Genomic DNA, 25,534 nt, shown 5'->3' on the forward strand with positions numbered 1-25,534 from the left:
TACAGATAGGAATACGTGCTCTGTGAAGCCGTCTGGTCCTGGACTTTTGTTTGTTGGGAGGTTTTAAATTACTGTTGCCATTCAGCTGTAATTATTGAAACAATGTGTTGTTGACAAAAGGATTAACAAATAGGCCAATGGAACTAACAAGAAAGCCCAGAAATAGAACATGCTTTGGGAACTTGATATACAACAGTTTTCAGATGAGAAAAGATGCTTAATTGGACCTATTTTAAAAATTCACCTTATATCAAACAAAAATAAATTCCAAGTGGATGATTAAAGACTTAAATATGAAAAACAAAACTTGTAAAATTTCTAAAATAAATTACAGAAAACCTTCTCTGTGATACCATGGCGAAAGAATTTAGACCTGAAAAAACTGAAACCATAAAAGAAAATACTGCTACTTTCTGTCCATCAAAATACACTTAGGAGCAGTGGAAAATTCAATAAAACACCTAGAAGACTTTGTAATGTATATAACTGACAAAGTATTAGTACTCGTACTATTTTTAAATTCTACAATGAAAATCTAATGGAAATACAAGCGAAAATCTTGATGTTATGAAAGAAGAAACACAAAGGGCTAACAAATGTATAAATGCTCAAAGTCCTTAGCAATCAAAGTTGGTCCAAAACTGTAACCATATTTCATACCATATGTACCATTCAAAACATAAAGAGTGATAAAGGTGTCAATGACAGGTGCTTGCATTCACTACCAGCGAAAATTGATACACTCTGGAAGACAATTTGATATTTTTCTGGTGTTTTGTTGCTTCATAGGAGCCACCCCGAATTTAGTGATCTAAATATTAAATTTAAATTCAATGTTAAAATAACATTCCAAGACTTCCCTGACAGTTCAGTGGTTAAGACTGCGTGCTTCCAATGCAGGGGGTACAGGTTTGATCCCTGGTTGGGGAATTAAGATCCCAAATGCTATACATACGGAATTTAGAAAGACGGTACCAACGATCCTACATGCAGGGCAGCAAAGGAGACAGAGATGTAAAGAACAGACTTTTGGACTCCGTGGGAAAAGGCGAGGGTGGGATGATTTAAGAGAACCACACTGAAACATCAGAGAAGGCAATGGCACCCCACTCAGTACTCTCGCCTGGAAAATCCCAGGGACTGGGGAGCCTGGTGGGCTGCCGTCTATGGGGTCGCATAGAGTCGGACACGACTGAAGCGACTTAGCAGCAGTAGCAGCAGCAGCACACTGAAACATGTATATTACCATATGTAAAGTAGACGGCCACTGCAAATTCAGTGCCTGAAGCAGGGCACCCAAAGCTGGTGCTCTGGGACAACCCAGAGGGACAGGGTGGGAAGGGAGGTGCGAGGGGCGACACTTGTATACCTGTGGCCGATTCATGTTGATGTATGGTAAAAACCATCACAATATTGTAAAGTAATTATCCTCCAATTAGAATAATTAATTGGGAAAAAAAAGATCCCACATGCCAAGTGGTGTGGCCAAAAAAAAAAAAAAAAAGAAAATTCCACAGTTCCTATGGGTCAGAAAATTGGAAAGGGCTTGGTTGGGTGGCTCTGAAATCATTCCTTCAATTACAATCGGTCATCTGGGGTTTGGAGTTAACGGAACTGTCTGGAATTACTCTCGTTTATTTATTTGTTTTGCATGGCTTGTGGTCTCTTAGTTCCTCGACCAGGGATTGAACCTGGGCCCATGGCAGTGAAAGCAGAGAGTCCTAACCAGGGGACCGCAAGGGAATTCCCTGCAATCACTCTTCATGTTGTCTCAGCACCCTTCCCTGGATCTCCACTGGGGTGGCTAGATTGAACTCACAGTATGGTGCCCTCAGGTCTCTGGGTGGTCAGTCCTTATAAAGAAGCTAAAGTCTTTTAAGAGTAAGTATTTGAGCTAACAATTGAGAAGGTGTACGGCCCTTTATAAACTAGCTTTCAAAGTCACACAGAGTAACCTCCGCCATTCTCTATTTGAAAGTCATAAAAGTTCACCCACTATCAAAGAAAGGGAATACAGATTCCACCTCTTGATGGGAGATATGTCAAATTCACATTGTAAAAAGAGCATTTGGATGGAAGATATCTTTGTTGCTATCTTTAGAAAATATTATGTGCCATAGGCACCATTTGCTAAAATTGAATTCACTCCAGATATTTGATGTTGCTGTTTTAGTCGCTAAATTGTATTCTTGTGATCCCATGGACTGTTTAGCCCGTCAGGCTCCTCTGTCCATGGGATTTCCCAGGCAAAAATACTGGAGTGGGTTGCCATTTTCTTCTCCAGGGAATCTTTCCACCTCAGAGATCCACCCCATGTCTCCTGCATTGGGAGGCAGACTCTCTACTGCCGAGCCGCCTGGGAAGCACCCCCCTGGATATTTACCTTAGGAAAATTCCTTCCCACATGCATCTGAAGACACAACACTTTGTAATCACAAAGAAACTGAAAACAATCAAAATGTCCAGCAATGCTGGAAAGGATAAATATACAAAGATACTCTTTGTAAGTGAAAGTGGATGAACGCCATGCACGCATGTTAAAGAATCACAACAACTTGGAACTGAAAAGGCAAACATATATCATTTATATCAAGGCCATTTATTTATGCTACTTTATGCTATATTGTTTAGGAATATCTACATTTGTGGTAAACTAGTAAATTATAGAGAAAAAACAAAGGAATGGGTAACATAAAATTCATGAAATTTCCTGGAGGGAAAACAAGCAGGAGAATAATCTTGGAGGGGTATACTGGGGCTTTAAGGTTAAGGGCTGTTTTATTTCTTAAGCTGAGTGGTAGTTACTTCATGTTCAGTTTAGTAACAAACTATTAATACTAGATTTTGAATTTGAATTAGATTTCAAAATAGTTTAATAATAATATTTAAAATATGTGTATATATTCACCATTCTTCTCACAAAATTTCAAAAAATATACATTTATATAAAGGGCTTTGCCACATATATAAAGAAACTTCTTTTCCAAGAAAGTATGTTAGCCAAGTTTAGAAATAGAAAACTTGTTTCTCCTCTGATGATAGATCTTTGAAGCATTTTTACAAAACATTATTCACCTGATAGACTGGTATGCAGTATTTGCATTCATTTTGAAGATAAAACATGAAATTTCAAAGACATTGAGAGGAGACGTGGGGACAAACGCTTTAATTTTTTGATGAATGGGACATTCAAGTTTATTCTTTCTCTGTAAGGAGATTAATTTGGCAGGAAAGTTTTGAGAAGCTCTGAGTCTCCTGGCCAACTTGATTACACGTCATTTCCTGAATATATATTGTATCTTTTGACATGCTTTTGCTCCTGGCAAACCTTTCAGGTCATAAGATTCACTTGGTGAGATGGAGGAGATGACAAGCCAACTTGTGCCCAGAACCACCAAAATTTTGATTTGCATTCTGTGTTCCTACAGAAGGGAAGCAATCCTCTAATATTTATGCAAGTCTGCCTTTGACCTAAAATTTGAAGACCTGGATCCATTGTTAGATACTGATCCTGCAACTGTACCAACTCAGCCAATAAAGGTGGTTGTTTCCAGTTAATAGCCATTTGGTAAAATTGATTGTTGCTTAATATTATTTTTGTTATTTAAAATTCATGCAGGGAATTTTAAATTTCCAACAGATGGCTATTTACTATATTGCTAAAACCATCATAATCTTTGCTTGAATTTTTAGTGGTAGTTTCTACAGAGTTAGATTCCAGTGGAAATTTAAGGAACTGTTAGAACATTGCATAGAGGATCTTACATAGTTCTGGAGAATGACTTTTTATCCTTGAGTGTGAAGTTTAATGTTCTCCTACATCTCCTTCTGAAGCAACATACCAGAAGATGAATATCTCATTGCCACACATTTCCCAGTCCAACTCTTTGTCAGTGAAGCTCTCACACCTACCCAAACTGTTCATCGTGCATAAATTATTCATCGTGCCAAAGGATGTCCATTAGTGAAGCACGCTGAGTTAACTTGCTCTCTATTGCTTATGCTTTAGGTGTCCTGAAGGCAAAAACCTCGACTCTTTATACCTATCATTCCTGCTTATTTTTGGATTTCTTAAATCCACAATTTCTTGAGAAGTCTCTTGAAGTGTACCTCCCACTTCTTACCAAATGTGATTTGGTTAAATTCAAAACCTATTCATTGGTGCCTACAATCACTGTGATAACATACTACATGGCGAATCAAGAATGGGTAAGACCATCTCTGTTCTTCAGGAACAATAGAGAATTTTGTGTGTGTTTGTGTGTTTGCTTATGTTTGTGTGTGTAAGCAAGAAATCGAAGTAGGTGGTTAAAAAGTATATACATAACTGCAAACAAGGCAGGTCACACATGCTATATGTAGGCCCACCCATAACATTTTTTATACTTTCTTTTTAAAATTTTTATTTATTTATTCACTTATGGCTGTGCTGGGTCTTCATTGTTGCGCATATTTTTCTCTAGTTGCGTGAGCAGGAGCTACTCTCGAGTTGGTGCACAGGCTTTTCTTTGCTATGGATTCTCTTGTTGCAGAGCATGGGCTCTAGGGTACGTGGGCTCAGTAGTTGTGGCCCACGGGCTTAGTTCATCAGTAGCACATGGGATCTTTCAGGATCAGAGATCGAACCTGTGTCTCCTGCATTGGCAGACAGATTCTTTACCACTGAACTACCAGGCAAGCCCTACCAATAACATATGTGGGATTGAGGCTGAAAGAATAAATTGAGGCCCACGTGCCTATGTTAAAGTCAAAAGTTATCAAGTTAATACAGGACTATTAAATAAAATATAACTTCTTATTAATATATCAAACAAATACAACAGTCAAATGGGAAAATATATGTAAATACATTTTATTTATAAAAAATTATAGTTTTTATATGACTGAAAGAGAAGTAAAATGTCAAATATTATAGTTGAAATGCTATTGCATGTATCTAGATTTGAAGGACTGATGATCCAATGATATTTGGATGGGGAGTAAAATTAAAACACATGTAATTCATATATCATCATGTATTTATTGATAACTTTCATCTTGCCACCATCAGCAAAAGCATTAATTATGTTATTATCATTCAGATTTTCATTCTTTAGGTCCTCTCTACAGTAATGGGCCTCCCAGGTGGTGCTAGAGGTAAAGAACCCGCCTGCCAAAGCAAGATATGTAAGAGACACAGGTTAGATCCCTGGGTTGAAAAGATCCCCTGGAATAGGAAAAAACAACCCACTCCTGTATTCTTGCTTGGAAAATTCTGCGGACGGAAGAGCCTGGAGGGCTACAGTCCACGGGTCTGTAAAGAGTCAGACACGATTGAATGACTAAACAAACACACACATCTACAGTAATGATCCAAAGCATTAGTACACAAAATGTAGTAGAATTTAAAGTGCACAAAAATTGAATGTGTTAAATATATTTTAATTAAGAAATACATGTAAAACATGTAAAATAAAATTTATTTTGTTTTAAAAGTTATTTCATTTATAAAATATTCTATTAGAGCTAAATGGAAAAATAAAATATAGTTAATGAATATCACTATTTTAAGTCAAACTATTTAAATAAAGATATTTTAAAATGTTTTTCTTTTTGTCTGATAATTCTTCAGTATATAGTTTGAAGAACTTACATTTGTGTACATTCATGTAATCACCACCCAAATCAAGACACTGAATATTCCTAACACACCAGCGGTCTCCCTCATGCCTTCTCTCAACTGACAACTTGGCAAAAGGTAACCACCATTCAGACCTCTATATTAGTTTCTGTTGTTGTTGTTCAGTCGCTAAGTCGTGTTAGACTCTTTGTAATCCCATGAACTATGACCCCATAAACATGACAGGCTTCTCTGTCCATCACTATCTCCCTGAGTTTTCTCAAACTCATGTCCATTGAGTCAGTGATGCCATCCAACCAACTCATCCTCTGTTGCCCCCTTTTCCTCTTGCCCTCAGTCTTTCCCAGCATCAGGGTCTTTTCCAGTGAGTCAGCTCTTCGCATCAGGTGTTCATACTATTGGAGCTTCAGCTTAAGCATCAGTCCTTCCAATGAATATTCAGAATTACATTTTTCTTTTTTTTAATTTAATTTTATTTTTTAACTTAGTTTAACCTGTATTTAAAAATAACTTTATTTAGATAAAATCCGCCCATTTAAAGCGTACAAGTCAATGGTTTTTAGTGTAGTCACAGAGTTGTGCAATCGTCACTGCAATCAGTTTCAGAATCCTTTCATCACCCCCAAAAGAAACTCTGTATGTCTCAGCAGTCACTCCTAATTTCCATTCAGTTCTCCCAGCTCTGCATAACCCCAGTGTTCTTTTTGTCACTACAGGTTTACCTATTCTGGACATTCCATGGAGTCTTACAGTATGTGGTTTTCTGTGACAATCTTAGTTCCCCTTAGCATAATATATTCAAGTTTCATCCATGTTGAAACTTATGTTACTACTTAATTTCTTTTTATGGATGAATGATATTTCATTATATGGATATACCATGTTTTGTTTATTGATTCACAAGTTGATAAACATTTAGGTTGTTTCTACTTTTTGGTCATTATGAATAATGCTGCTATGAACATTTTTGTACAAGTATTTGTGTGGACATTTCTCTTGGATATATACCTAGGAGTGGGGGACACAATGGCAGTTATACTACTTTTTTGCAAAGTGGTTGTCCCCAGTTAAATATTTTTGCTATAAAGTCTATTTTATCCAATATTACTGTCACCACTCCAGCTTTCTTATGATTGCTTTTTGTATGGTATATCTGTTTCCATTCTTTATATTTCAACCTATGTGTATCTTTGATTCCAAACTGTGCTCCCATAGATAGCGTATAAATGGATCTTGCTTATTAACATAGTTTGTTCCATCCATTCACACGTTATTATTATTGATATAGTTGAATTTATGTCTGAGATTGAAATTTTTGTTTTCTGTGTTTCATGTCTTTTTTGTTCGTCTCTTTCCATTTTACTCTTTTTTCATTAACTGAATATTTCCTAGTGTAACATTTAAATTCCTTGAATGATTTTTCCCCTATATTTTTGGAGTTATTTTCTTAGTGGTTTTTCTAGGGCTTTCCATATCATCTTAACAGACCAGAATCTTCTTTAGATTTATACCAACTTAATTCCAGTGAGATTAAAAAAAAACCATCTGGTGATTCAGGAAATTTTGAGGGTGTTTTCTTTCTTAAAACAAAACAAAACATTTATTTATTTATCTTTGGCTGCTCTGGGTCTTCGTTGCTGCTCACAGCCTTTCTCTAACTGCAGAGAGCAAGGGCTACTTTTTGTTGAGATGCACAGACTTCTCGTTGCAGTGGATTCTCTTGTTGTGGAGCCTGGGTTCTAGGCAGGAGGACTTCAGTAGCTGTCCGACGTGGGCTCAGCAGTTGGGCTCGTGGGCTCCAGAGTGCAGGCTCAGTAGGTGTGGCTCACGGGCTGTGTGGCATGTGAGATCTTCCCAGACCGAGGATCATGTTCTCTGCATTGCAAGGCAGATTCTTAACCACTGGGCCATTAAGAATCCCCTTGAGGGTGTTTTCTTACGTATGTATATTGCTTGAACTATTGATATTATTATTCTATTATTTTATGGCAGTGCCTAAAATGTACTGTGCTATTTAGAGCTAGAGGCAATCTATATAGCCGCAGTCTACTTAACAGGGATTGGTAGTTCTCTCCCTTATTTCTAAAGAAATCTGTTAGTAGATAAACAAGTGATGACAACATGCAAGATGACTGAATCACTAAGAGAAGGAGTGAAGTTGTATCTGACCTTTCTTTAGTTGGGGATCTGCCCACAATCCTATATTTCAGTTGACTTCTTTAAGTTGACCTCACTAACTCACTCAACATGTTCATCAGGTACTCTTTTACATACGGTGCTGGGTACTTCCAGAATACGTAAACAAGAGAGGATTCAGCTCTCCAAGACTTTTCAGGGACATACCAATCAAGGTCATGCTGATTTACACTCTTGCTTCATGGTTCTTACCTTAGTCATGAAACTTTAACTCTGGATGAGTCTATATTTTCGCTATGCCTGAGTGCCAGTTGAGAAATTACACATATTTGCAATGGAATAAACATTTACTGCTTGTTTGGTATCATTAAGGGAGATGTGAGCCTTTGAAGAACTGAGATATTTTTGTTTTAAAACTCGATTTGATTCATGTTTAATTTCCCTTTCTGGCTCCCTGTAGACCTCAATGTCTTCTTGTAATAGGGCTCAGTCCTCAGGCTCGGACCAACTGTCCTTTTCTTTCCCTGCATGAAAAAGTTTAGCAGCATCCCTGGGTAGTAGGACATTACATGTCTTTTTGTACTTTTCTCTATTTGATTTTATTTTCTGCAACATGTACATATTATTGATATAATCAGCAAAAAAATATTAAAGTTAGGGAATTCCATGGCAGTCCAGTGGTTAGGACTCTGTGTGTCCACTACAGGGGGCACAAGTTCGATCCTGGATCAGGGAACCAAGGTCCCACATGCACAGTCAAAAGAGAGAAACTTAAAGCTATTTTATTGTAAAACTAAACAAAACTTCATTACTTTCTGTTCAGTTTCTTTAGGTCTCAGTTGGAGGCAGACTAGTTCAGCTTAAATATTAATCTGAGTAAAGCTTATTCTTCCTCCTTCTCCAGGATGCATTTTATTATTTCAGTCAGCGTTAACTTCGGCCACCCAGTCTGCTAAGTTGGAAATCCTGAATACATACTGAACCACCACATCTAACTCCCTAGTTCTGTCAGTTGTCTCTCTGAATACCTCTCAAATATGCCCCTTTTTTTCCACTACACTTGTTGCTGCCCCAGTTTAGGCCCTTATCGTCTCTCACCTCTGTTACTGTGAGGCCCTTTTAGTTGGTCTCTCCACTTTCAGTTGCATTTCCTCTTGTGTATCTGTGTGTTCAGTTGCTCAGTCGTGTCCGACTCTTTGCAACCCCATGTACTGTGGCCTGCCAGGCTCCTCTGTCCCTGGGATTCTCCAGGCAAGAATACTGGAGTGGGTTGCCATTTCCTTCTCCAGGGGATCTTCTGGACCCAGGGATCCAACCCATGTTTCCTGCATTTGCAGGCAGGTTTTTTTTACCACTGAGCCACTTGGGAAGCCTCATACAGTCTATCAGGACTCTTTCCTACTTAATGTCCTTCACTGGCTCCCCGCTGTCTATGGGAGTCTGAGTTTGAATGTCTCAGTATGGTCTACACATTTCTTAAGCTCCGACACCAACTTTATCTCTTGCCTCTTCTTGGTAAGTACCCTACACTTGAACTATACTCAGCTACTTTCCTGTCTCCTTGCTCTCATCTTGTTAGCTTTTGACCCTCTTTTCCTTGGAATGTCCCTTCTCCCTTGCTTGCCAACTAAACTCCTCTTTCTTCCTACTGATTCAGAAAGCTAGAGTCAAGTAGACTTTCTCTATTCAGCCTTCCTTCTCCTAAAGTAGCAGACTGTGATCATTCTTTCATCTGCTCCCACTGAATCCAGAAGATAATAACATCAACAATAATGATAAACTTCAGTGTAGACAAGTATTAAAAAAACAATATTTATTGAGTACTTCTATAATCCAGTGTCAGTGCCTGGGGCTTTATAGGCATTAACTCATTTTGGTGACTCTGTAAGGGAGGCACTTTTATTACCTCTTTTTATTATAATACATATTTGTCTTATTGTCTTGAAATGGCTTAGTTATGATCAATTTCCCCAATATATACTTGTTTTTATTCATCTTTATATCCCTAGCAACGAATAGAAGTTCTGTATATGTGGTTTTGGAATGCGATGAAGCCAACATTCATATTTAACCAAGGGTTGACCCCAAGGAGTGAGTGATATGAGATTTTCAGGCCAGTGGTGGGAGAGTTTGGGCAGAGGCTTTCAGGGTCCCTCTAGTCATATTGGGCTTCCTTGGTGGCTCAGATGGTAAAGAATCCGCCTGCAATGAGGGAGACCTGGGTTTGATCCCTGGTCTAGGAAGATCCCCTGGAGAAGGCAACAGCTACCCCCTCCAGTGTTCTGGCTTGAAGATTTCCATGGACAGAAGAGCCTGGCAGGCTGCAGTCTATGGGGTCACAAAGAGTCGGACACGACTGAATGACTTTCACTTCACTTCACTTAAGTCATATTAAATGACCTTCCCCCTTGGATTAAACGGCATCCTCCCACTCGCTTAAGAAAACCACCTGGGGGTCACCTTGTTGACTACTTTTCTTCACACCTGCACTTCAGGAAAAGAACTTGAGATCCTTTAATTTCTATTTCTATAGCAACCAACACAATCCAGGTCACCATCATATATCTCATGGACTTGTCCAATAGCTCCTTATCATTCTCTGATTTTCCCTGTTCCATTTCTACGCTTTGCAAGTCATTCTCTCCTAAACATCTTGACTTAAAAAATAAGACAAGGACTTCCCTGGTGGTCCAGTGGTTAAGAATTCACCTACCAATGAATGGGACACAGGTTAGATCCCTGGTCAGGGAAGATCCCATGTGCTGTGGGGCAACTAAGCCCACTTGTTGCAACTACTGAAGCCCATGCTCCAGTGCCTATGCTCTGCAACAAGAGAAGCCATCTTGGGACTTTTCTGGTGGTCCAGTGGCTAAAGACTCCATGTTCCCAACACAGGGGGCCTGGGTTCAATCCCTGTCAAGGAACTAGATCCCACATGCCGCAACTAAGAGTTCGAATGTCAACACTAAGACCCAGGGCAGCCAAATAAATAAATACTCTTTTTTTTTTTTTTTTTTTTTAAAGAGAATCCATCGCAATGAGAAGCCTGGACATCACAACTAGAGAGTAAGTCCCGGCTCACCACAACTAGATAAAGTCTGAAGCAATGAAGACCCAGCACAGCCAAAAATAAAATAATAAATGAAATTATTAAAAACAAGACATAACGCCCCAAAATAGAAACAACATGATTAGGCTTCGGCTTCCCTGGTGGTTCAGAGGGTAAAGCGTCTGCCTACAATGCAGGAGACCCGGGTTCAATCTCTGGGTCAAGAAGATCCCCTGGAGAAGGCAATGGCAACCCACTTCAGTACTCTTGCCTGAAAAATTCTATGGACTGAGAAGCCTGGTAGGCTACAGTCCATGGGGTTGCAAAGAGTTGGACACGACTGAGCGACTTCACTTTCACTTTCTTAACTTGACAACCTCAGTCTCATACCCTTCACACAGTGTTTCAAGCCTCCTGGTCTTTGGTTCCTCAAATAAGCCAAAGTTGCTCAGCATCTGCATTCCACACCATATTCTCTGTCTAGAATGGTTTTCTTCCCCTATTTGGCATAGCTGGCTCCTTCTCATTTAAGTCTCAGTTCAGATCATCTCCTCATAAAGTCCTTTAGTGACTCTTCTGTTTTGTTTTTCTTTTTTTGGCCACACTGCTCAGATTGTGGGATTTTAGTTCTCTGATCAGGGATTGAACCAATGTCCCCAGCAGTGAGAGCTTGCAGTTCTAGCCACTGGACCACAAACAAACTCCCTGTTTTATTTTCCTCTTAGCATTTATCTTTGCCTGCAATTATCCTATTTACTTTTATAAAAAAATTTATATTTTGCACTAGACACATAAGTGCTGGGTTTCTGTTATATTCAGTACTGTATCCCTAGTGCCGACGACAAAATGCAATATTTTTTGAATGAATAAATGAAATGGAGGAAGAAAACAAGTCAAACAAGTGTGTATATAGTGGCGAGCTGAGTCTCAAAGAAAGGAGTCACTGTGTTCCTACTGCTCCTAAACTGATAGGAGGGGAGAGGTGAAGGACAAACGCTATTGGGATCTATCAGATTCTATTGTCATCCAGTTGAGACAATTAGCAACTGCAACAGTAGAAGTGAAACTGTTTGGGAATTGTTTTAGCGGCTCCAAAGAGCTGCTTGGATCGGGAAATGCCAACTTACTCATTTTTGCCTAAAAAAATTCCATGGGCAGAGGAGCCTGGCAGAATCTAGTCCATGCAGTTGCAAAGAGTCGGATGTGACGGAGCACATACACAGCAAAGAGCTCTGGTACCACAGTCCTTTAGGTCTTAGCAAGAATTCTGCTTGAGGAAAAATGATAGATAAGAAGAGATTTAGAGAGGTGAAGGACAAAAGCCATTGGGATCTATCAGATCCTACTGTCATCCAGCTGACAACTAGCACTGGGCAGGATGTGTGTCTCGTGCCACCACTGTTTCACTGTTTGGGGGCACAGCTTGTGCTTCTGCTGCATGGTTTTGTTGCTAAGTAAATCTGCCCTCTTGAGTAATCATTAACTTAAAGGGGGTCTCCCGTATTTTTTCTACTTACTACTTTTAACTACTTTCTAGTTAATTCCTACTGGGATTAACTGTTTAATCCCCTATTTTGTCCTTTTATTCTGTTCCTATCAGAAGACGTAAACTGGGTGGGTCTGCCAACAACTGGGAGTCATGAATTGATTGAATGCTGAGGCCAGGTTCTGCTTTGGGATGAACAATGCTGAATGTTCTGCCATAAGGGTGGTGTCATTTGCATATCTGAGGTTATTGATATTTCTCCCAGCAATCTTGATTCCAGCTTGTGTTTCTTCCAGTCCAGTGTTTCTCATTATGTACTCTGCATATAAGTTAAATAAACAGGGTGACAATATACAGCCTTGACGAACTCCTTTTCCTATTTGGAACCAGTCCGTTGTTCCATGTCCAGTTCTAATTGTTGCTTCCTGACCTGCATACAAATTTCTCAAGAGGCAGATCAGGTGGTCTGGTATTCCCATCTCTTGAAGAATTGTCCACAGTTTATTGTGATCCACACAGTCAAAGGCTTTGGCATAGTCAATAAAGCAGAAATAGATGTTTTTCTGGAACTCTCTTGCTTTTTCCATGATCCAGCGGATGTTGGCAATTTGATCTCTGGGTCCTCTGCCTTTTCTAAAACCAGCTTGAACATCTGGAAGTTCACGGTTCACATATTGCTGAAGCCTGGCTTGGAGAATTTTGAGTGTTACTTTACTAGCATGTGAGATGAGTGCAATTGTGCAGTAGCTTGAGCATTCTTTGGCATTGCCTTTCTTTGGGATTGGAATGGAAACTGACCTTTGCCAGTCCTGTGGCTACTGCTGAGTTTTCCAAATTTGCTGGCATATTGAGTGCAGCACTTTCACAGCATCATCTTTCCGGATTTGGAATAGCTCAACTGGAATTCCATCACCTCCACTAGCTTTGTTTGTAGTGATGTTTTCTAAGGCCCACTTTACTTCACATTCCAGGATGTCTGGCTCTAGGTCAGTGATCACACCATCGTGATTATCTGGGTCGTGAAGATATTTTTTGTACAGTTTTTCTGTGTATTCTTGCCATCTCTTCTTAATATCTTCTGCTTCTGTTAGGTCCATACCACTTCTGTCCTTTATCAAGGCCATCTTTGCATGAAATGTTCCTTTGGTATCTCTGATTTTCTTGAAGAGATCCCTAGTCTTTCCCATTCTGTTGTTTTCCTCTGTTTCTTTGCATTGATCGCCAAGGAAGGCTTTCTTATCTCTTCTTGCTATTCTTTGGAACTCTGCATTCAGATGCTTATATCTTTCCTTTTCTCCTTTGCTTTTCACTTCTCTTCTTTTCACAGCTATTTGTAAGACCTCCCCAGACAGCCATTCTGCTTTTTTGCATTTCTTTTCCACGGGGATGGTCTTGATCCCAGTCTCCTGTACAATGTCTCGAACCTCATTCCATAGTTCATCAGGCACTCTATCTATCAGATCTAGGCCCTTAAATCTATTTCTCACTTCTACTGTATAATCATAAGGGATTTGATTTAGGTCATATCTGAATGGTCTAGTGGTTTTCCCTACTTTCTTCAATTTAAGTCTGAATTTGGCAATAGGGAGTTCATGGTCTGAGCCACAGTCAGCTCCTGGTCTTGTTTTTGCTGACTGTATAGAGCTTCTCAATCTTTGGCTGCAAAGAATATAATCAATCTGATTTCGGTGTTGACCATCTGGTGATGTCCATGTATAGAGTCCTCTCTTGTGTTGTTGGAAGAGGGTGTTTGTTATGACCAGTGCATTTTCTTGGCAAAACTCTATTAGTCTTTGCCCTGCTTCATTCCGTATTCCAAGGCCAAATTTGCCTGTTACTCCAGGTGTTTCTTGACTTGCTACTTTTGCATTCCAGTCCCCTATAATGAAAAGGACATCTTTTTTGGGTGTTAGTTCTAAAAGGTCTTGTAGGTCTTCTAGAACCGTTCAACTTCAGCTTCTTCAGCATTACTGGTTGGGGCATAGACTTGGATTACTGTGATATTGAATGGTTTGCCTTGGAAATGAACAGAGATCATTCTGTCATTTTTGAGATGGCATCCAAGTACTGCATTTCGGACTCTCTTGTTGACTATGATGGCTGCTCCATTTCTTCTGAGGGATTCCTGCCTGCAGTAGTAGATATAATGGTCATCTGAGTTAAATTCGCCCGTTCCAGTCCATTTTAGTTCGCTGATTCCTAGAATGTCGACATTCACTGTTGCCATCCCTTGTTTGACCACTTCCAATTTGCCTTGATTCATGGACCTGACATTCCAGGTTCCTATGCAATATTGCTCTTTACAGCATCGGACCTTGCTTCTATCACCAGTCACATCCACAGCTGGGTATTCTTTTTGCTTTGGCTCCATCCCTTCATTCTTTCTGGAGTTATTTCTCCACTGATCTCCAGTAGCATATTGGGCACCTACTGACCTGGGGAGTTCCTCTTTCAGTATCCTATCATTTTGCCTTTTCATACTGTTCATGGGGTTCTCAAGGCAAGAATACTGAAGTGGTTTGCCATTCCCTTCTCCAGTGGACCACATTCTGTCAGATCTCTCCACCATGACCCACCCATCTTGGGTTGTCCCAGGGGCATGGCTTAGTTTCATTGAGTTAGACAAGGCTGTGGTCCTAGTGTGCTTAGATTGACTAGTTTTCTGTGAGTATGGTTTCAGTGTGTCTGCCCTCTGATGCCGTCTTGCAACACCTACCGTCTTACTTGGGTTTCTCTTACCTTGGGCGTGGGGTATCTCTTCACGGCTGCTCCAGCAAAGCGCAGCTGCTGCTCCTTACCTTGGACGAGGGGTATCTCCTCACCGCCGCCCTTCCTGACTTTCAACCTGGGATAGCTCCTCTAGGCCCTCCTGCGCCCGCGCAGCCACGGGTCCTTGGGCGTGGGGTTGGTCCTCCCGGCCGCCTCCCCTGGCCTCGGGCTTGGGGGCGTTGGGTAGCTCCTCCCCGCCGCCCCTGACCTCGGACGCGGGGTAACTCCTCTCGACACCGCCCCTGACCTCGGACGCGGGGTAGCTCCTCTCGGCCGCCCCCTCCCCCCCCCCCCCGACCTCGGACGTGGGGTAACTCCTCTTGGCCGCCGCCTTTCGGGCATGGGGTCCTCCCGGCTTCTGCCCCTGACCTCGGACGTGGGGTAGCTCCTCTCGGCCGCGCTTAGTTCGCCGGTCGCAGCCGCCTGCAACCTAACCTATGTCCCAAGCCTCTCTGCACCATTTTTTAATTGTGAAGTTCCCTTTTAAATTTCTTAATTGCCTCGTTATTTCATTTATCTTACTGTATCCTTATCCAGTTCCCTGAACACACAGATAAAAACTGTTTAAAAAGTATTACGGCATCCCATGACAAACGCTTCGGGCTAGTGCGGGCAGTGGGGGTGGTGGTGTCGGTTCTAACTGCAATGGTCCACAGTTCTACAGGCGGATTCCGCGAGTCTCTATAAGAGGCAACCAAAAGGAGATCAGCCCTGGGATTTCTTTGGAAGGAATGATGCTAAAGCTGAAACTCCAGTACTTTGGCCACCTCATGCGAAGAGTTCACTCATTGGAAAAGTCTCTGATGCTGGGAGGGATTGGGGGCAGGAGGAGAAGGGGACGACAGAGCATGAGATGGCTGGATGGCATCACTGACCCGACGGACGTGAGTCTGAGTGAACTCCGGGAGTTGGTGATGGACAGGGAGGCCTGGCGTGCTGCGATTCATGGGGTCGCCAAGAATCGGACACGACTGAGCGACTGAACTGAAACTCGCCAGTCCCGCGCTATCAGGCAAAAGCTGCCTTTTCAGACGGGTCCCAAGTTGGCTCTGTCCCATTTCTGCAGCACATTCGATCAATGGGGCAGAAATGGAAAGCAAGCTGCTGTCGTGGGAGTCACAACCTGCTTGCGAGAAGCTAACCAAGTCAACTGGCCAAGGTCAGCCGGGAGCTCTAGCCCTTGGAACCGTGCGCGCCCGGGAAGGGGCGGGGCGGCCGTGGGCGGTGGGCGGAGCCTGGAGCGGGATCACCAATGAAATCCTCAGCCGGCGCTGGCCGTGCGCGTGACGCTGCGTAGCGGGCTCAGAGGCTGGAGGCGGAGGAGGGGTCGGGAGGTTTTCTTCGTCTGCGGTTGGGCTGGTTGCGTTACCGGTCTGGGGCATCAGAAGAGCTAGCGGCGCCGACCTGCCTGCCATCGGGTCTGGGACAGTTTCTCGGCTTTGCCCTCCGTGGTGAGGTTCCTCGGCCACCGGCCCATGCTTCCCTGTCCCCCTCCTCCCTTCCCGCCTGGGTCCGCCCACCTCTGCCTAAGAGGAAGGGGAGAGACGTGTCTGCTGCAACTCCGGCCCCGCGGGCCTGGCCTTGCCCCGGGGCTGCGGGGGAGGGGGAGGCTCCGTAGGTTCTGGTCATTTTGGGGGTTGGGGCGGGCGGGAAAGTTACCTGGGGGCGCAGGGGTGACTGGAAACCTTTTAAATCTTAGAGGTTTGTTTGGTGTCCACCCTCAAATTCTGTGGCCTTTATCAAACCAGTGGTAAAGAAAGTTACGAATTAGAAAACATTTTATTCCTGAAAAAGCGATACCAAAAACTCACTCAGATTGACTTGGGGGAAGAAAGTGTGGTAAATCTGGGTGCCAAAGAGTTTAATGTAGCTCATATTTTATTTTTCAGTATTAGGATGTAATTTTCTGACATTCTTAAATGTTAATAGGCATGCAGTTTAAGTGATATGTATATTCAGAAATTATTTGTAAGCGAGAAACAACGATACATTCTATCTTCCACGTTTGTATATGGGTTAAGTGTATTGGTCACTTAATATTAAAGTGGATGCTTAGCTGTTTAAGCTACTATTTTTTCAGAGTCTGTTGAGTAGAATTCAACTTGAAGCATTTTTCCCCCCATTGTTTTAACTTGGACAGTATCGATGTATGGCTTATTAGGGAAGTTGTAGATTGTCTAGGCATGAGGACGGATTTTGCAAGGAACTTTTAATGCGTAATTATTTTAAAATGCACGTGTGTCGCTGCATCACGTGCTGAGAGCTCGCAAAGATTACACATTCTTAGGATAAAGATCAAAACACTACTGCCATGCTCATTTCCAGTTCAGTTTGAGCCGGTGTTCTCCTGGCTCTCTGGGCTCAAGCCATACCAGCTTTATTTTTGTTTTTAGAAAGTTTCTCTTTATTATCTCCTAGTCTTTAGGGGCTTACTCTACCTCTAATTCTCTAATTTCCTCTAGTGTCAGCCCAAATATCTCAGGAAACCCACCCTGTCCTGGTTAATCCCTCCCAGCATTCTGTTTTCCTTTGCTTCAGTTCATTATCAGTTGTAATGAGCTGCATTAGTTACTTCAATGCTTGTTTCCTCTACTAGCATTTCATGAAGGCTGGATTGGTCCATCTTATTTAGGTCTTAATTCTCAAGACTTAGCACCTTGTACAATGAAAAAGTTGGAGGACAGAGGAGAGGACTTTTGAATGAAAAATATTCTCTAGAGAAGGTTATCTGTTTCCTTGGAAAAGGAAAAGGTTTTTAACAAAGGCTCAAAGTTCAGAGCGGAGAAGGCAATGGCACCCCACTCCAGTACTTCTGCCTGGAAAATCACATGGATGGAGGAGCCTGGTGGGCTGCAGTCCATGGGGTCGCTGAGGGTTGGATACTACTTGAGCGACTTCACTTTCACTTTTCACTTTCATGCATCGGAGAAGGAAATGGCAACCCACTCCAGTGTTCTTGCCTGGAGAATCCCAGGGACAGGGGAGCCTGGTGAGCTGCTGTCTATGGGGTCACACAGAGTCGGACACGACTGAAGCTACTCAGCAGCAGCAGCAGCAGAGTTCAGAGTGAAGTCGCTCAGTCCTGTTGGACTCTCTGCGACCCCATGGACTGTAGCCCACCAGGCTCCTCTGTCCATGGGATTTTCCAGGCAAGAATACCGGAGTGGGTTGCCATTTCCTTCTCGGGGATTGTCCTGATCTAGGGATGGAACCCGGGTCTCCAGCACTGCAGACAGACTTTACCAGCTGAGCCACCAGGGAAGCCCCTTAACAAAGAGTAGTTAGAGAAATTTATTTTTGGAATTTACCACAGGGTAAGTGCTTATACTGACCCTATAGATCTGAATGAGAATTTGTGTTCTTTAGTTTTGCTGATTGACTTAATGACCTAGTTCTTTGATATGTAAATACAGAGTTGTACTAGGGCCAGCCTTTAGAAGGAAGGAAGAGCAAGTTTCTGTTTTGAATTGTTACATTGATGTGTAAAGTGTTTCTCTTTACCACTACTCAATCTGGGAGTGTTGTAGCAAAGTCTTCACCTAGAGTAGGTATTCAATGTTTTATAGATTTACAGTTTCTTTTGAAAGCTTAATTAATAAGAACACTGCAGACAGGCTAACCGAGAACACTTGAATACTTCTTTCTGGCACAATACGTTTCAGTGGTTCAGTCCAGTTTTTTCTGTTTTGCTTGTGTAAGACAAGTTAGATACTACCACACTGAACATACCAAAACCATTGAATTGATTGGATTCTTAAGGAATAATTGTTCAGTGTGTTATGTTTTTAAAATAGCTATTTAGTCAGCTTTATGTCACTTTGGGTGTAAATGTTTCTATTGCCACTTACTGGCATGTGACTTTGAGTTGAGTAGTATTTCCGAATCATTTGCATCTTTTAAACAGAAATGTTAAGTGAGGTATGACCTGACACTGCCACCCAGCCCTGTAAATGTTACTGGCATGGTAAACATGAATGCCTGGTTCCTTTCTTGCTGGACCTCTGGTGAGTCTAGTCTTATGATCATGATTTTTACTTCCTCAAAACTCATTTTGCAACCCAATTCAATATATTTTTGTCCTTCCTGAAACCAACTGCAAGTAAATGGTAGCTATTAATGTCCCCAGATTGTGAAATAGCCTATGTCCCACCCTCTTTTTGTTTGTTTGTTTCTCCTCTCTTTTTAAGGTCTTATGTAAATTTTCCATGATATTGACCGTAGGTTACCTCTTGAATCCTCTAACTTGATTTGGAACATTCCTTGCTCCTGGTTTTCCTCTCATCTTTCCTGGGCCTTTGTTTTATACAGTTCTTTAATTGCCTTGTAGTATTGGGAAAATCATAGATTACTTTTAAAGTGGGATAATAGTGGGACTTACCTGGTGGTCCAGTGGTTAGGACCTTTTCCCTGCCTGTGGCCCAGGTTCAACCCCTGGTTAGGGGGCTAAGATCCCGCAAGCTGTGTAGCTCGCCAAAAAAAAAAAAAAAAATCCTGCTGCATAGGTTGTTGTGAGGCTTAAATTAGCCAAAGTTATGGCAAATGTTAGCTTTATTATTTTCTAAGTAATCTCTTTTGTTGACTTATGGTTTCTCCTGAGACTTCCTGCCTGTGCTTGGCCTTAGCTGCTGCTTGTATACCAATGAATCCTACATCTGTTTTCAGTCCAGTTTTGTATGTTCATCTTCCTGTCGACCGTCATCACTTGACTGACTCATAGGCGTATCATATGAACTTAACTACTCATTTCTCTTCTCCTGTAGTTACTTAGCTTAATGGCACACCCGGAGGCTTAGTTCAGAAACTCACTTGGGATCTGTATTTCCTGCCTTCTGGATGTAGTATCTTCTAGGTGGCTCAGTGTTAAAGAATCGGCCTGCCAGTGCAGGAGATGCAAGATGCCGGTTCTGTCCTTGGGTCTGGAAGATCCCCTGGAGAAGGGAATGGCAACCCACTCCAGTGTTCTTGCCTGGGAAATCCCATAGACTGAGGAGCCTGGTGGGCTACAGTTCACGGAGTCACAGAGTCAGATAGAACTTAGTGACTGAGCACACATGCACTCTGGATGTAGGCACTTGGGTGTCTCATAGATGCCTCAGCTTAATGTTTGTAAATTAATCTGATCTCTCTTATCTCTTCTTCATAAAATCAATTGTTCTTTTAAGAAACGCGTGTCATTTGAGCCTTACTTTAGGCTTTTATCATTTTGTGAGAGCTCATTGTTCTTCCTGTGGTCCAGGAGGGCAAAATTTCCCCCTTCACCCTTCTTGAGTTCTTTCTTCCCCCCCTAGAATTTGCTTTTTTAATTTTGATAAAATAATACATAACATAAATTAACCTTTTACGAAAACTTTATTTTATATTGGAGTATATAGTTGATTGAACCCCTCTTGAGTTCTTGATACAAGGTAGATTAACAGGAGAAAAAGAATCTTTAATTCGTGGGCATGGATCTCTCATAGAAACAGGACCTAAGAAACAGGACCTAAGAAGTGAGTGAAGGTGGCAGCTTTTACATATTTTAGACCAACAATAAATTAAGAATTGACTGGACAAAGAAACTTAGGTTTGGGTGCTTAGTAAGAATCTTAAGCAAAGTTTGGGCTTGGGTAGTAGATTAGCAAAGAAGTGCCAGGTGTTTTCCTTATATAGGCCTCTGGGCCCTGCATTCCCCATCTCTGGTGATAAGGATGTCTTTCTACTTCCGCATACAGGGAGGACACCTTTTACATGGAGATTTTATTTCCTGCTTTTAGGAAAGCAGGACAGAGAGGAGGGTCAAAGTCTGTCTTGACAACGGCTGTTTCTTCAATACAGTCAGTGTGCCATTGAGGCATATTTGGGGGCAGCCTGCCCTGGGCCCCAGCACTGCCAAGCTCTCCTTTCTCTTAACACATCCTCCACCTTGCTGCCTTAAGTCTTACTAAAAGACAAATACTACCTCAGATGGATATTAAGTCACTCTCTTGTTTAAAAGCCTCTATCAACTCCTTGTTTGTGTTAAGTTCCAGACTTCTTAGAATCCTCTGAGGGCCCTTGACTTTTTGTCCTTGCCCTTCCATTTCCCTTGTGTTCCAGTCTTTTCCTTTCCTTCCTTTTAGGTCTAACCTAGATTTTACCTACTTCAGGAAACCTTTCCTAATTGCCGCTAAACTCTATTGGGCATCAAAATTATATTCTCTTCATTATGTTCGTGCATCTGAGTTACTATTCTGTAATACTCCTGTAATTATGTTTTTATATCTTTCTCCCACTGATTTTTCATTCCTTGAGGGTTCAGACTGTTGGCAGTCATCTTTGTATCCCAGGGCCTGGTGTGTAGTAGACTTCAATAAAATGTTTGAAATAATAGATCTATCACCAAGGTCTGTACTTGTTCGTGTTTTCATAGTGCTTTTCATCGGCTCCGTTTTGATGCCTGGCAAACTTCCCGTTTCTTGTTTGAACTCTGGCTCTAATGTCACCTTTATGAGGACTTACCCAACTTCTCCAAGTGTTTGGTTATGCCTTCTCTTGTGTGTGTGTGTGTGTGTGTGTGCATGCACACACGGAAGTGTGCGAGAACAGTTAATGGGGTAGACCTGTGTATTATTTACAGCAAATCTCACATCATTGTAGAAAGTGATGCTTAAAATACCTGAATTTTCAGATACTTGACACCTATATTTTGTGTCAAAAGTTTAAAAAATTGTGTTTCAGTATACATTAAGATTTTTTTCCTCGCCTTCTATGCTTAATGACCATAGCCTTTTAAAAAATGTGCCAGCATCATTAAAGCATGAACTTCAGGGGCGTTCTGTTGGCCTAGTGGTTCAAATTCACTGCTGTGGCCAGGGAAGTAGGTCTGCTCTGATGCAGTGATGTGTTGGGGGACTCATAAGAAATGTAAGCCATTTAACCTTCAGAGGAAAAACCTGTGCTTGCTTTCTCCTTTCTTCCTACTTTTATTTATTTATTTTTTTTCTTCTTCCTACTTTTAAAGTTTTCTTCATTGTTGTCTCTAATTATGCCTCTGGATGTCAACTACTTTTTTCTTTTTGAAAATGGGGACAGGATTACCTACCTCAGGGTTATTGTTAAATTTAAAGGAGGTAATATACATAAAGGTCTTGCCAGAAAGTAATGTTTATTCTAATTATTTGAGTTATTTCAGGAGAACAGTCTCTCAAGTTTGAGAGGTTTTCCAGTGAAGTAAAAATCATAGCATTTGTTAGCAGATTTTTTTCATAGCCTAAGTTTGTTTTTGGGTCCAGAATGGCAGATGTTGATGAAAAATCTTAAGCGCTAGAACAGATTATTTATAGGTATATCCATACAACTTAAAAACCCCAAAATGGTTGCTATATTTATCTTTTAGTATTAAAAGGTACAGTTAGAAATGAACATGAGTTTCAGCTCTCATTCTAGCCTCTTGATGATTGTTTCATGAACATGTGAAAGGAAGTTGTTTTATTTTCTTACTGTGTGAAAATGCTTGATATCTATTAAGTCATTTAACAAATATGTATTAAGTACCGACTGTTCAAGCAGAGTTCTAGATAGTTGGATAAAGTGATGAAAAGACAAAATTCTGCTTTTCATGGGGATTAGTCTTTTCATGGTGTAGACAGGCAATTAACACTATAATGTATTAGCCCATACATGCTCTGAAGAAAAATAAAGCAGGGGAAATAAGACTAAAGTGGGTGTGAGTGTTTATTTTAGTTGGGGGTAGGTAGGGAGTCCCTGGGGAGGGGACATTTCAGAACTTGAACGAAGTAAAGGAGGAATCTTTGAGGGTTCTGCGGGAGATGAGCCAGAGAGAGGCAACAGCAGAGACCTTTAAGTGGCAATGAGGTTGGCTTGACCAAGAAACAGCAAATGGCCAAAGTGACAGGAGGGGAGCAAGTGAGAACTGTAGTAGAAGGTGGAGGATAGGGAGATGAAGGCCAGGCAGGGGAATGGCAGATCATGGGTGGAGGAGTTGCTCGACCGTGGTGAGGACTTGAAACAATTCGGTGCTTAAAGGATTTTGAGGTAGGGTAATGATCTGCTGAGATTTACCTTTTAAAAAGTTTACTCTGGGCCCTGTGTGACCAGGAGGGAGAAGATGAAGAGGGAGTAGTTAGGCTACTACAGCAAGAAGGGTCGGTGGTTTAGGTTGTGCTAAAGATGGTGGATGGGGTAAAAAGATGTTAGAATGGGATATATATTTTGAAGGCAAAGTAAAATGGCCCGCTGTTGGCTTGGTTAAAGGAAAGTAAAGAAGGATAATATGGGGTTTTTTGTTTTTAATCTGGGCAAAGACTGACTGCTAGTTCCAGTAACTGAATTAGGAAAGATGGAAGAATGGAGTTGGCCGGAACATCAGTAGTTCACTTTTGGTCCTGTTAAAGTTTGAGATGCCCATAAGACATCTACCTACATAAAGGGGTCCGGTAGGCCTTTGGTAGGAGTCTGGAGCTCAGGGAAATCTGGGTCTGGTGTCCTCAGAGGGTATCATAGTGAGTGAACTGGTGGTGATCAGAGGGTTAGCCACTGGAAATTAGAATTATGGACACGGTGCACTTGTTGGTATCAGTAAGTTCTAGGGGAGGATTTGACTGGGACATAAGAACAACTTTTTGGAGAAAGAAGCAAGTCTAGGAACTTGGAGACCAGGAGCTTGGATCTAGGAACATGGATGTTGAAGTAAAAAAAAGTGTGGAAGAGTTACTGAAAGGGAGACAGGAGGAGTGAGTGATGTATTCACATTCTTAGTAAACGAGGGGAGTGATCAGGAAGACAGTACATACAAAGAGAAGTATCAGGTGTGATAATCTGACTGACCTATTTTAAGGAAGGGAAGGAGGAACAGGAAATAACAGGAAATGAGGAGGATAACTTCCTCTCCTGTGTTGTTAATAATAGAAGGGCAAGAAAAGACTGTGATCTCACATATAAGGGCAGTGATTCATGCCAGCACCTAGAAACCACTTAGAATTAATGACAGTTTGAATTTTTAACTATGCAGTAGCTGAAGTAGTCTGCCTGTGTCTAGATTGGTAAGAGTGGATTCACAGTCCCATCTAAATGAATAGTCAAAAATTTATCTCTCTCCTTCATCTCACCTGGTTACAAGGCGTTTCCTTGCTTACACTCTTGCCCTCCTGTGGTCTCCTCTCCACACAGAGGCTGAAGGGATCCATCTTTGTAGAGAAGGAACAGTTGAGCTGAGCATTACTGTAATTTCCTTCCGTTTTCTGCCGCAACAGTCGTGTACTGTTACTGACATGGATGGCAGGAGGAACTCAGTTCACACATCTTCTCATAATCTTGGATTTGGTCAAAATTGAGATGAAGCATAGGTGATAGTTTTCCTTCCTAAATTCTGTGTGTATGACAGTAACAGAATTTATTAATGTTTTCTTGGAAGCCATATGATGCTTGAGCTGCATTTGAGAAAGTGTGTAATTATGGAACTCTGCCCTCATCTAACACCTATTAAGAGCAAACATGTAGAATTTGAGGGACAATGCAACTTTATATTTGTGTCATGTAGCATACAGGGGATAGATATGTAGGGATTGCATTCATTTAGTTAATTTTTTAAACTAGGTTGTTAATACACAGCAGAGTGCCAACATTTTATTATCTTTTTGTGTGTGTGCAGTAGTATTGAACTTTCTAGATGAAGGATTGAGGGGTTGGAGGATTTACGTGAAGATGCAGTGTAATAGAGCAGAGACATTGACTACCTCTTGGTATTGTGATACCGCATCTTGAGTTTTCCCTGCTGTCTTATGGTTCTCTTTTCCTGCTAATGGAGGAAACTGAGGGCAAAGATACTAGTATAGACTATGACATAAAGGTCTTTATGAAGAGTTGCTGTTTTCTTCTTTGGCTCATTCCATGGATCTGTGGCAGTGTAATTGTGCAAACTCAGTACTTGTGCTTTAGTTTGTGAAGTTAGGCTTTACTCGCTAGGTTGATGGTTCCCAGTCTCATCACCAAGGACTCCTTGTAAATTTTTGCTGCAGTATACTCAGGCTTAGATTTTTTTCCCCTTTTGATCAGTTTAACAGCATTTGTTTGTCAAACTTGGTGGTGGTTTTTTTTTTAACCTCTTTTACTGATTTCTCAGGGAGTTGATACAGTCTCAAGCCACAAGCAAAGTGACATAGCCTGTATTGCTTGCTTTATGTGACAAATGTATAATTGTCTCTTTCAGTTTATATTTGAAATATCCAGAGTAACTTCCCCAGACCCTTAGTCTATGGGGCCCCCGTCCCCAATTAAGAACAGTTGTCAATCTTATTGTTGAGTAGAAGGTGTAAAGCTGTTAACCGTGAAGGTGGTGCTCATTGGTGTTCTTCCATTGTAGATTTTCCTCTTGATTCTCTTAAGTTTAGAGAACTGTATCGTATTACTCAGAATAATTGGTTGTGGTATTAACTGATACATCACTTTCTGTAATAATATAGACCTATCATATTCCAGAGACTTCCCACTAGATTTG

At 41.3% G+C, this 25,534-nt stretch overlaps 1 protein-coding gene across 3 annotated transcripts in view; it reads left to right on the forward strand.

The window, feature by feature from the left end:
* Positions 1 to 16,339: 16,339 nt before the first annotated feature.
* Positions 16,340 to 25,534, forward strand: part of SOAT1 (sterol O-acyltransferase 1) — a 62,438-nt gene continuing 53,243 nt past the window's right edge. For 2 of the 3 annotated variants that reach the window (XM_055582806.1, XM_055582807.1), the window contains exon 1: positions 16,340 to 16,511. The gene's annotated coding sequence lies outside the window, so the exon portion shown is untranslated. The remainder of the gene's footprint in view (positions 16,512 to 25,534) is intronic. The other variant, XM_055582808.1, reaches the window with a different exon arrangement.

The sequence above is a fragment of the Bubalus kerabau genome, chromosome 5 (assembly GCF_029407905.1).
Source record: "Bubalus kerabau isolate K-KA32 ecotype Philippines breed swamp buffalo chromosome 5, PCC_UOA_SB_1v2, whole genome shotgun sequence".
In the NCBI taxonomy this organism is placed as follows: Eukaryota; Metazoa; Chordata; class Mammalia; order Artiodactyla; family Bovidae; genus Bubalus; species Bubalus kerabau.